Raw genomic sequence first — 14,787 nt, 5'->3', positions numbered from 1 at the left:
TTTTACCCTTTTTATTCAACAAAATGAAGTTTTAGCGGGAGTTTTTGATTTGATCAGGAGGATGACGTAAGTAGTACAGATGACGTCAGCGGGAGTATGAGGTCAGATGACGTGGTGGATGATGTGGTGGGTGATGTCAGCAAAAGGACAGATGACGTCAGCAAATGATGTCAGTGGGGGGTGGTAAGCAGTTTTTCCCTGCACTTCTTTTGGGGTTGAGTGGTTTCGGACAGAGGGCGAGCAAGCAAGCTGAGAGCGTGTTGCATGGCTTTGATACGGGCAGGAAACCACTAGCCCCCACGAGTTAACGCTCGGTGGTTATGGTGGTCGCCAAATGATCGTCGACCGTCGGATGGTCAGGCATAGATCAGATGGTGGATGGGCTTTGAACTTGGTGGAGGGTTAAGCACCTGTAGGCTGATGTATTAAACCATGTTTTAAATGTATCAGGGCTATTTTGATTGGTCGGGGGAGATGTTATTAATTAACCCAAATGGCTAATTAACCCATCATTGCGCATGGGAAGGGTTCTTAATAATTTTCAAATAAACTTATTAATTCCTGTTTAAAAATATGCTTTACTGTCGTATTCAACCAGGGTGGGGTTAAATAATATTGGGGTTTTTATATATATTTACATAATATGGGATGGGTAAAAATTATAGGGATTTATATATAATACATGTTAATCGTTAATGTGGCTTATGAAATGATGATAAGGGCTAAGTTAAAAACAATTGACTTTTGTAGTTAAACTTAGGCTTTGAAGTGGAAAAAGGGTATATGTGATATTTGTGCATTTTCCTAAGTAAAATGGGGTTTTTACTTAGGGAAATGATTTTATGAAATGAAATGAATGGCTTTTTGGTGATATTAAGAACAAATCCTTAATACTTAGGGGGGAAATTAGAAAATGATTTAGGGAAAAATATGAAGGGGAATTAGTTATGAAACCTTGCCTCGCTTGAGCTACTTCAAGTATAATGTCTGCCATTGCACTTGTGATAGAAGTGAAAGTTAACCCATTTTCAGAAACATAATCCATCACAGGTATCATTCTGCAACACCAATCTACCTACCCTGCCTACTTTGGCCTAGCATTTTTTCTTCTCTTTACTTGGGTGCACTTGGACTAGCAAACCCTCATCAACTTTTCTTTTCTTTGCATGGTAAGCCTACCTAAGTCTGCACTTATTACTTCCAAGGGCTCAGATTTAACTTTTGAGCTCCTTTTTATTTACTCTACCTATCTACTTATCTGCCAAGATTAAACAATTTGGTTAGATTTGATTCTCTATCTCTAAAATAGGAAATTCAAATATGAACTAGCCAAGATTAAGTTGTTTGGCCATTCATCAATTATGGCATAAATTAACACGCTGCACACAATGCTTTATTTATAGGAAATGAAAAAGTAGTGGCATTTTGGACTTGCACACTTTCTTGGTCTTTCTTTATTTGGGGTTCATTTCTTTCACTTTTTTGACCATCTTATTCCTTTTAACCTTTGATTTTTCTTTTAGGGCATACCCTCTTTACATTTTTTACATTTTTTGATTTTTTGATAATATGGAAACCCTTTGCAACAAGGAAAGGGATGAACATATTACGGAGCTCATCAAGTCAATAATGAAATATGACACCTATTGGTATAGGAGTATAACACAACTAATAGATTTTAATTTTTAAATATCAGGAGTAAGCTACATGAAAACACATATTCACCTTTTCCATGGATTCAACCACTAACATCTCATGATTGTATGAGAATCTTCACTTCATGGGTAATCCCACAAGCTTAGTGTTTTCCTATATTATGAATATTAACCATTATATCATCATTATTAGGGTTTAAAATAACATAATTAACATAAAATTCATTATAGATTTTTCCAAATAGTTGACATGCAACATTTCTTCCAGAGCACTCAAACTTTATGCACATAACAATTGTTGTCTTGAAACCAATAACTATAATAGCTCCAATATTGAAACTCAAAGTTATGATACCACTACATCTTGTACCTAACCCATTATATACCCATTCAAATCATGATATCTAGAATCTATATCGAAAAAAATAAAGTAAGACCTTTATCTACATAAAACCGATGTCCCTCCAAAGGATATGATAAGTATGAAAATTATTTTAAAATGAGACCCACAAATCAAATATCTATGGGAAAAATTATAAGAAATTGTGGGAAAGAAAGGTTATTACTTTTAAAGGAAGGACAAGCTCAAATCACCTAGAAACCCCATTTTCTCTTCACCTCTTATGGTATCATAGTGCACTTGTTACTTCCATAAGAAAGCATTTTGGATAATATTATATTATTATGTATTTTTTACTCTTCGTGTATGCTTATACAAAAATCATGAGCATATCATGGAAAATATTCCCATCACATTATAAACATAGCCTTCCACTTGTACCCATATGCATTCACTAGTTAGGCTTTGCCTTGAGCTCCACATTAGGAATGTGTACAATGTAAATGAGACCATTACAAATCAACCCAAATAACTTGAATTCTATATGAAAAACCACATCATATACTTAATACGTAATTATTTCATAATATAATTTATGTGTCAAAATTAGGGTATTACGTTGAATATGTAACATTTCTTTCAAATAATATTTATACAATAGACCATCCACGAGGTCTTAGATAGATAGTGATCAGGTGCATTGTTAAGGAACTCCTAGATGTTAAGTCACTAGTTCAATTCCTCTCCCTATTCGGGTGTTATTTTTGGACATGACCATGATGTAGCCTCACCAATGTCAAACTTACAATAAATATATATATACAACATGTATATGAAAAGGGGATATAGAGGATGGTGTCTAGGTTTCCTCCTTGTTCTTGTCTTCCTTCCCACGTTGCTACTACAATTCTAGGTTTAACTTGTCATCCTAAGTTTGTTCCATGGAGTGGTAGCCTCTTTCACATGGGATGCTACAATCAAAGGCATTTTCCCACTAAATTGTGTGATTTAATGTGTGACTTTAGTTATTTGTTTATTGAGGATGAAAAAGTGCAGAGGCATGATGAAATGAGAAGAGGTTTCAGGTTTGAGGTAGCCTATTGTGAGGGGTCTCTATTGTGGGTGAATTTTTTTCTCAATATGAATCCAGGTGCCTTGTCACCGACACAGAAGGAGGTTTGTAAATTTCATTTTGGGTACGGGCTAGTCAAAGTTTTGATTCCTTGGATATGCTCCCTCGTTCTACCATTTTTCTTATTATATGTAATTGTATCATTTGGAATGTATAGCATTTTTTTCCTTGGCGATATGAGACCCATGCCATTGTTGGGGTTGACCAACCCCTATGAAATACCTTCATTTGAAATTCTAGCTCCCCGTGATTTTGTGTAGTCTTGGTATTTTCTGCACCAAGGAATCCCCTTTACTCTGAACATTTCAAATGCTACAACCTCACACCAAACTGGAGAAGAAAAGGCAATAAACTTTCACATTTTCATGAAGAACATCAGGGGTAAATCTATTATTGTATGGCCAAAAACCATAGACTTGGTTTTATCCCTTAAAAGGAACATTGAAGAGAAATGGGGCATACCCATAAAATTCCAATGTATGCAATATGAGGGAAGGTGGTCCACGACTTCTCCTTGCTCAAAGAAACCATTTATTTAGAAATTCAACAATAATATCAAACTCGAGACTATGAAGAGGTGCTCCTGGTACTAGGACATCAAATGGGACAATTTTAACTTCCAAAGTAGTCCAAGGAGTGTAGAAATTCATTATAGGTTCAAGCTACTTATGTAATTTTCTAAAACAAAAGACTTGAATCTATTCTACTCATCAGCCGAAAGCAATTAATTGATCATAAAATCTCAACATAAACATGAAACAAGATTCAACACACATACCCAAAATTTTATCTAGGGGAAAGCAACTACTCAAAACCCATTACTATTTGTATTACATTAGTCAAAGAATATGGATGAATACTTAGCGAGTTTTTCAAGCCTCCAAGTGCCTATTTCCTTGCACTTTTCCTCTAGGAAATTAGCCCCTATTAAATAGGAATTTCCTTAATGAGAATTGTGCAATACCTTTAGGCATTCCTTTCACTGCATGCATGACCTGTACAATTTGGAATATTCTACAACTAATAGTACACTACCCTTGAACTCCAATATCAATTGGGTAACTCAAATATTGTTCATGCATGAGTTAATTTAGGTTGATTGATCAGTTAAATGGTTAAACACTGAAGTTTCACCCCACTGCTAGACCTCCAACTAGTTCCTCCAACAGTTAGAACTAGTTTAACTCACCATAACTCAATTTAACTAAATTAAATTGATATAACTGAAATTAAATCAACCTAGGCTCCTAAAATTTAGGAATCACTGCACACAACTCAATTTCTCCCTCCAACTCAAATTAACTAAGCTAATTGAGTGATGATAACTCGCTTAACTCATTCAAGTTGTCTGCTGATGTGGAATTTCGATTTTATCCAAATTTAATTAAGGACACAATTAAATTATAAATTTCTTGTTGCATTTTAAACACACCCTCTCAGTAAGAAAGGGATTCACATCTCCCCAATCCATCACCTTTGGAATGTACTGCATGCAACGCTTCTCACTATTGTTATTGCCACTGCAACTAAAAAGAATCCAAAAGAAATAAACTGAATCAACTGTGTTTGCAATTGTCTACAAGGAAAACTTTATTGTTTTTTACTCTACTACTGAGCCTCCTTCTCTATTTTCAACACTCATATGCACTCCTCACTATCTGACTGACAATGATCCTCTTGCTACTTAATGATGTGGGCCCCCATAGCAAGGTAATGATCCATGAGACAAAAAAATACCTCAATAGACCCTACCCAAATTTCTGTACTTCTGGGACTATTGCTTCACATTTCCCCACCTCACACCTGGAGGGATGGCTACATGTTCTCCCTCTGCCCACTTAGCTCGAAATATCACCTTACTAGGGTCCTTTCTTGAGTAGATTTTTCAACTCTATCTCCTCTTTGCTTCTCCACTTGTGGTTGCTCCACAACTTGCCGAGGTTGCTTCTAAGGCTTCATTTTGAGAGGTAAATAATGCTCCCTCTCAACCACCAGCTCTCTAACCTTTTCATTTCTCCTCAAGGCTTTACATGCGTCTTCTACCTCAACTGCATATAGGTTCTTAACTCGCACACAAATTTTCTTCACTTGTCACATGTCGATATGTCTCAGGAATGCCTTTCCTTTGCTAAATATCACATCGTAGCCATGATTTTCCAACACCGCGATGTAAACAAGATACTTCTTTAGACTCAGAACAAACATCACATCCTTGATTTCGAGAGGGGAGCCTGACTCCTTCTGAAAATTAGTTGTACCAATATCGATCACGTTATACCTTCTGTCATCTCCAAACTCAATGTTCTTCTTGAGGTCTTTCTCCTCCAAGTCATTGAAGAAATCTCTATTCCTCATCATGTGGAACAAGGAACCACTATCTACATACCACAGGATTCCCATTAATGTGCTTGTCATGCATGAAATGAGAGTAAAATCAAGCATGGACTATGAAGCCAAAGCTTGACCTATTGCTACTATTGCAGGCTCCTTATTCCTTTCTGTCTAATTTATGCATCATACACCATGAATGCATGATACACCATGTCTAATTTATAACACTTCAAGATTATTTCAACCACGGTTTTTCTACAAAGTAAAATAGTAGCACAAAATGGAAATAGTGTTCTGTTGTAAACAACTAGAGATATAAAAATTAGGATATGGCAGTAGACATGACCATATGCTTGAAACCTTGTACTATGATTGTGAGTGGCTGTTGCATGAAAACTTAACATACACAACTAATATGGGAATGCTTAACTAAGGATCAAAGGCAGTGAGGACTTATGGGCTAATATTTGTATTGATTTGAGCATGGTTTCATCAATAATTTACAATATAATATGATTACATCTTTTTCAGCCAAGATAGACCCTATCACATAAGAACAATGCAATGATGATTTTGTCATTTAATTTGATCAAGGGAGTCAATATAATAAAATGAATGCATAGTACACAATGTCTAATTTATAACAATCCAGGGTTATTTCAACCACGGTTTTGTAGCAAAGTAAAATAGTAACACAAAATGGAAATAGTGTTATGCTGTAAATAGCTAGAGATATAAAAATTAAGATATGGTAGTAGACATGACCATATGCTTAAAACCTTGTACTGTGATTGTAAATGGCAGTTGCATGAAAAATGAACATACACAACTACTATGGGAATGTTTAACTAAGGATCAAAGGCAACGAGGACCTATGGGCTAATATTTGTACTGATTTGAGCATGGTTTCATCAATAATTTACAATATAATATGATTATATTATTGCTAAACTATCAGTCTCCTCTTATTCTTCATAATTATTCTTTGTCTATAAATTTCAGATATCAACGAGAAGAAGTGAGAATGAAGCTTGGATAAATCTACAGACTTCAAAAGCTGAGCTGAAACCAAAAAACTTGAGGTATAAGGAGTGTGCCTTTAAATATTTGTACACATTTTTCTGTTAAAACATTCAATGATATTTCGTCCACGCAACATCTTTGTCTGCTACATAATAATTGGCAAATTGTCTTGGATAGCTTAATAATTAGATTGTAGAGTACAAAAATTTGAAACACCATGCATTTGGCACGAATCTTACTTCTACTGAAAAGGATATGTTGGTATGCATTGAATGAAAATTCTCCTCTTTTCATTTCGTGGAGACTATAGCATTTAGAACATATTTCGCAGCTTAGGTTTCAACCTTAATAGGAATTTTTCATACGAAATGTTTCTAACATGCGTAGGTTTATGAAATTTACAATTTATAGTATCAAGTATGTTACACCTGTCTGATTGTTTCTAACATGCATAGGTTTCTGAAATTGTTAATTTATAGTTTTAACTATGTTTGAAAAAGAATGATCATATAGAAGTTGTTGTCATAAATCTCTTCATTTTTATGTTTACAAGCCTAGATAACCATTCAATTACAAAAAAATTGAACATGCTTCCTGCCCTTTAGTTCATAAATTTTCATGTAGTGTTATAGGAATGTAATGAATGTTAAACATCTTTTGTAAAGAAAACCACATTTTTGAGTTTTCTTTTGTATAGTACTTATTTTGTTATCTCTACTTTCATATAATGACAACAAACCTTACTAAGAATGCTATTTTCTCAATGCTATCTACATCAACTCATATTCAACCATACCTACAAATTATTGAACTTGAACCCATACAATCAATGAAAAATTCAACTCCACAATATCGCACTACCATCTCTGATGGCACACATAAGAAGCACCTTATGCTTCCAACAGATTTCAATGACCTCGTAGCAACAGGCTTGCTACAAAAAGGTTCTGTTATAAATGTTAAAAGTTGGACTACTTCAGCTATTGGTTCATCAATGTAAGTTTCTTATACATTTCTTATTTCAACTTTAACATTTTTATCGATAACACTTCTGACTCTAACAATTATTCCTATGAATCTCATTTGCCGTGTAGGTCTATAAAGATAATATACTTCGAGATTTATACTTCTTCTACACCCTTAATTGGTAATCCAAAAAATATGAGTATCCGCATCACATCTAAAGAAGATGTTCCCCCATCATCGAACCAAGATTCTTCATCAAAAAGGCACCGCTCTCTTCCAACTACTCCAACCCCGTCTGTCATCCTAGTCCAAATTCCCATCAAATCACTAAACCATTACCATTCAAATTGGTGCATAAAAGGATACATTCAAAGGAAAAAAACTCTTCGACAATTCAGAATCAATACAGACCCGGTAAAGTGTTTGGCTTTGACCTATTCGATACAGAAGATGGAGAAATACATATTACTTGTTTCAACAATGTCACCGATTATTTTTTTGACAAAATCCAACATGGAGATGTCCACATTGTCTCTAAAGGGAATGTGAAAAAGGATAATAAGCAATACAATCACTTAAACAATGACTGGGAAATTTTGTTAAATGCAACATCTACCATAGAGCATGTTTCCAGTGAAAAAATATATAAACCAACGGTGCAATTCAATATAATCAATCAATGAGATTAGAACAACAAACGTCAACTCCATTGTTGATATTCTTGGTATTGTCACTGACATTTCCATTGTGTCCACTATACATAGAAAAGACGGCTCTAAAGTTACTAAACAAGCACTACAACTTCAAGACATGTCTGGGTATAACATGGATGCAATCTTTTGGGGAGGAAATTTTGATGTCTTATCACAAGAAATATCCTCCCTGTCTGCTGCAGGAAATGATCCCATCATTGCAATCAAGTCTGCCCGTGTTGGAGAATTTAATGGAAAAAATGTCAGCACTACAACGAGATCCATTATTCTTGTAGATCCTGACATTGAAGAGGCCCACACGCTAAAGTCATGGTTTAAAAAAGAAGGTTCAACTGCACCTTCTACATCCTTGACAACAAGATCTCCTTTTGGCCATCAACAAAAAAAATTAACAATTGCTGATATTTACAGTATGGATTCCTCAGAGAAACTAGCATTATTCCAATTGAAGGGCACAATAACAAAAATTGGGATGGATAGTTTTTACTACATTTCTTTCCCGTCCATCGTTGATGGGAAAAAATGCATGAAAAAACTTATTCCACAAAATACAGGCATGTGGTTCTGCCCAAAATGCAACACTGAAGTAACTGACTGTGATTATAGATACTTACTGTAGATCGACATACAAGATCACACTAGTGAATTAGATTCAACTATTTCTTTCAAAGACGTGAGATCTACAATTCTTGGAAATAATACCAAAGACTTCTATTTGTTATCCTTAGATCCATATTTAATCAAGGAAATCGTCTCCAAATCACTATGGACAGATCATATCTTCACACTATCAGTGAAGACAGAAACTTTCAAAGGAATACCACGATTGAAATGTGTTATGATGAAAGAAGAAAGCTTGCATTTCACAACAGAATGCAACGACATTCTTCGAGCAATTGATAACATCTCGATATTATAGATAAATACTGCAAAATGTATTCCTCGTTTTCTGATAGTTTCTATTATCTTATTTTATAAGTACAATTTTGCACCATATACTATTGCATGCCTTCTTGACAATTCTCTTATATAGTATTGAAATAAATATTCGTCCTCCCTTGTATCTAACATTGTGTATGTACAACTTATTCACATTTTTTTTCATCTTCTTTATTTTAACAAATGAGGTAACTTGCTTCATTACGCATGAAACTATCTACATGTATAAATGAAAATTACTAAAATGTTCTTTCAAACACATTATTCAAATAAAAAATTCACATAAAACTATTCAAAACTTCAATTTCTTTCTCCAATTTCACTTTTATGCAATAGCATGGTTGTTCTCTCCAAAAAACATTCATGTTTTCCCCTCTCTTGCCTATAGGTACCATAGCTTTTTAAAATGTCTTCTTCTTGTAATGATGAACATGCCTGAAGATACTATGTAGCAAATAAAGAACGAATAAAAGCATGACTCCGTGAGCTTTAACAGGCAAAAAAAGCATTACAGAATGTCAAAAAAACAAAAAATAGAAGGAAAACCAACATTCATCATCTAAAACGTATGGTGAACATTCACATTTGCCATCAAACCTCTCCTTATTTTCCAATTCCTACCCCGAAAACAATCCTTTTTTTCAATTATCAAACTCTATCTTTTCAGCAAACCTCTCAAACAAATACATCCATACCTCATTGCCCTCACCCCTCCTTCGCACATGCTTTCAACAATGTTTGTACTAATGAAGCACATCGAGAATTCCATACAAAGATTGATAAAATTGCACCTAAATGCCCATGCTCCATTTGTCTTGAATCGTATCCTGGAATACATATCCGCAATTCGAACCAAATGTATTGTTGTTCTAGATGCATCTCTGAAAAAAAGGGTCATCTCTTCTCATTATCAAACAACATGGACCCTTGTCCTCAGCCAGCTGTCCTTACGCCTCTTTCACAAATAGAAGAAATGCTCATTGCTAGGGTTAACCATATACTACAGGTAACACATGCATGTGGTGGCCAATATAAATACAGTGGCCACACAATTTGTTTTCCACAAGACATTACAAAAATCGCAAGCGTGTTGCCACGGTGTGTTGAACACTTGGACATTCTAATTGTCACCCGTCATAGTAACGACCATCATGCTTATGATTGCATTGTCAGTAACCATCACTTTCTCGCTGCATTAGAATACAAATTGGCAAATGACCCATATTATAAGAATGCTCGTATTGATAACAATGCACTAGCATCCTTACCAACAATCCCCACCGATGTCTCCTCCTCCCTTCACCATTCCAATACTACAGAAACAATTGTCCACCTTTCACCTGAACCACCACTTGAGCCCATTGAAGATTCCACAAACCCATCCCTACACCAAACATCATCATTCATACCCATTATTCCTAATACAAATACAGAAATCCAAGAAATCTGCCATTATTTACATTCTTACAACCACCATTCTCATACTACAATTGAATGGCCACCAATTGTCTTATCCCAAATCAATGAATACAATACAGAAGGTCTACTCTCTCTGGCTTTCCCCACCCAATTGAATGGCCACCAATTGTCTTATCCCAAATCAATGAATACAATACAAAAGGTTTACTCTCTCTGGCTTTCCCCACCCTTTTCCCCACAGGAGCTGCAATGCCCAATCAACCAAGAATGAAAGTAGTGTAGTTACATGAATATGCTCTTCATCTCATACATTACTATGATAACAGATTCGGCAAGCACCCACACTTTCGTTATTACATATATAATCTCATGATGCGACATTACAGTTAAGCAACAACCTCGTTTTTGTGAAAAAGAACATCGCAAATAAATTTCCAACATCTATTCAAGGTCTGAACATTCGATTAGAATAATTTTCAGACGAGAAATTGGCAGAGCAAGTCATGTGATTTGGTTGCTCTTTATGTGGAACAAGATCTTTTTGGCACAAATCTAAAAATGAAATGACGGACATGATATCATAGCTCGGTTGCCCGACGTTCTTCTTCACATTAAGTGCAGTTGATACAAAATGGCTTGATCTTCATGTAGTCATGCTCGGATGTCAACCTTCTGATATTACAAAACAAATAAAATGGAGAAATGATAACATTAGCTCTAACCCAAATATAACATCACTTTATATGCACCATAGATTCACAGCATTTCATGAAGTTATCTTAGAGAAACACTTGCAACAGGCTACTGGTACAGGTACACATTCTACCACATTTCTTTTGTAACTCTCTAAACATAATACCTCATCTACTACAAAATTATCTTACAAAAATGCATACTTGACAGGTATGAAGGGCAACATAGAGGATTTGCACACATCGATGGTTTCCTTTGGATAGAAAATGCACCTGATATGGAAAGCCTCAACTGGGAAGACACAGAAGCAGTCGATATTACTAGGCAGTTCTTCGACAAATATATTTCAGCTTGGAACCCTCGTATTCCTTTGATTACAAACCAACCAATCCTTTCAATGATTATGAACAACTCATCAATTGTGTTGAACATCACACAAAATGCACCGAAAGCACATGCCTAAGAAAAAAAGGATCTTCATTCGAATGTCGCTATAAAGCACCATGGGAATTACATCCAAAATCATCCTTATTCATTGACTCCAATGGCAAAAAAACATACACCCCTGCTCGCAACGATGATTGACTCAATACCCATAGCCCTACAATCCTATCTATTTGGCATGCAAATGTTGACTGCCAACTAGTACTCTCCATACATGTTGTACAAAAATATATCGCAAAATATGCATCCAAAGCATAAAAAAAAATCTGAAAACTTCCACCACATGCTATGTAGAATTGTCCTCACTTCACCCATTGCTGACCCAGCAACATCTGCATTTCGAAAATTCCTTGCAGAAACCCTTGTTGATCGTGACATTGGAGCACAAGAAACCTGCCATATGTTGCAAAAATTACCATTAACATTGTGTAGTCAATCATTCTTTTCTCTAAACGTAAGCCAAAAAAATTATATGTGCCTTCCACAAACTAAAACCACCTCCTCTACATCCCCACACATCATGGATACATATATCCAACGCCCTTCTACCCTAGAATCCACATCACTTATAGAAGTAGCAAGATCCTGGTCATATGATCCTCATTGCAAAACAAACAAATGGAAACTTAGACCTACAAAAGCAATTATTCGGGTCATACCACGCTACTCCTCCATACCATCCACAACCGAACCTTACTATGTTGACTTTTGCAGAGTTGAACTTACGCTATACAAACCCTTTCGCCATATCGTACAAGATATAGGAGATTCGGCTGCAGAATTCATCACAAGTTGGAAAACATTTTGTCTATTCTACAAACCTTGGCATCAACACCGCACACTATCTAATATTGAATCTGTCGCAAATGATAACTCAACTATTCATGAAGCGAATCCTCTAGACACCATGGAAATAAATGAATGGGAATTACTCTCCCAATTATACCTTACAAATGAGCTCCTCATAAATGACCTTGACATGCTTGGCCTTCGTGGCTTTGATGACAACCATAACTAGAATCATACCACTATCCCATTAGATCTACAAAATGATTCCATACAATTCATTGAGAATAGTTGCTCCATCGAACACATTATTCAAACACATCAACATATCTTGACGACATTTACTACATTATCTCCAATGCAAACAAAAGCTCTAAATATTATTTCTAATCATTTTGCTAAGAATGATAGTTTAGCTACTCTCAGAATGATAATACAGGGCACTGCTGGTATAGGAAAATCCCTCCTAATCAGTTGCATCAAAGATATTCTCATAACCCTTGCAAGCCCATAACCTTCACCGATCATGCTCCTCACCCCTATAAGCGTTGTTGCCTTCCACATACAAGCATCGACAATCCATTCCGCTCTCCACTTTCCTATAAAGGATCTTACACCCTTAGAAGGCAATGCTCTTATGAAATTCCAAGAAGAACTCAAGCATATAAGGTACATACTAATCGATGAAATGAGCTTCATTGGACCAAAGCTTCTCAGCGATATTGATGAACGTCTTCGAGAGGCATTTCCACTGCAAAGAAACACTCCTTTCGGTGACTGTTCCATTATATTGGTTGGTGATCTCAGTCAGTTACCACCCGTCAAATACATACCTCTATATGCAGGCATGAGCCACGAAAGTGCACTGTGGAACACCTTCAACATAGTGATCACATTAGATACAATATTTCATCAACAAGGTGACAACATCGCCCAGGTTACTTTCAGGAACATCCTCCAGAACATTAGAAATGCTAATCCAACAATTGACAACTACAACATACTCATGTTGCGCACAGATTCCTTTTTATCAGAAGATGAAATACATTCCTTCCATGATTCCATGCATCTATTTCCAACAAATGCTCAAACAACGGTCCATAATAAGCAAATGATAAAATCTCTAAATAGTCCAGTCGCAAGATCCATTGCTGAAGATGACAACACATATTCCAACATTTCCTCTAAACACGAGCAACTTGAGCGAATAGTGTTACTATGCAATGGCCAAAAAGTAATGTTAACTTCCAATCTTTGGGTTTCAGTCAGACTTGTTAATGGTTCCCTCGGAGAAATTGTAACCATCTTTTACAAAGAATCAACTGCACCTCCACAACTTACAACATTTGTTGTTGTAGCTTTTCCCAAATACATTGGGCCTCCTTGGGATGAAAGAAATCCCACTCACTTGCGTGTTCGAGCAATAAAAAGAAATGGACGTACGCAAATTCCACTAAAGATGGCTTGGGCATTAACCATACATAAATCTCAAGGTATGACACTACCAAAAGCAACAATTGACATTGGGAAAACTGAATGCCAAGGTCTCACATTCATAGCAATTTCAAGAGTACCTTCTCTACAAGATCTCTGGATCTGCCCTGCATTCAGTTTTGATCATTACAATAAAATGAAGGACAACAAAAATATTGCTCGTAGAAAACATGCAGAAGAAATTCTTCGTTCAATGCCACCTCCAGACAATCTGCTCCAATCCATATGTTAACATCACCAAAAGGTTTGTTTTATTTATTAAGCTCAATCTATTTCATAGCATATCTTTCATATCTTTCAACAACAATCCAATTTAATCATGTTTGCAAATATTACAATTTCATAATATTTTCTATACATTTGATTCTAACATTTTCTTTCCTTTGCAATAGGACATATGGACTCAGAAATAGCACAACTATATAACAATAAATTTACATTTTCCAAAATATTAATATTACTTCTACGACACATTGACAAAATAAAATTTCAACTATAAAATGACAACCATTAGGTTGTTCACAATCACGTATCATAGTATTGTTCTTTCCAACTCTTTCATTAAAATCCACTTGTTTTTTTTAATAACTCCATATATATGTAACATATGGAAAAACATAATCTCCGAAAAAAAAACAAAAAAAACTTACAATATTGAACGAAAAGATATTCAAATAAACAACTACTTCATTGATAATGGATAACCTCTTCATGACATTAACTATAACTCATTATCATCCACCATTGCTTTCAAGAATTTCCATTCAAATGTTGCTATTCTTCCAAACACCACTGTTACTTACAAAATATCCATATTCAAAAACACACATAACTAATACTTTCAATCGTAAC

The sequence above is a fragment of the Pinus tabuliformis genome, chromosome 2_2, assembly GCF_031772625.1.
Source record: "Pinus tabuliformis cultivar Carrire ecotype Pingquan chromosome 2_2, CPIR1, whole genome shotgun sequence".
Taxonomy (NCBI): domain Eukaryota; kingdom Viridiplantae; phylum Streptophyta; class Pinopsida; order Pinales; family Pinaceae; genus Pinus; species Pinus tabuliformis.
Note: the sequence above shows the minus strand (reverse complement) of the source record.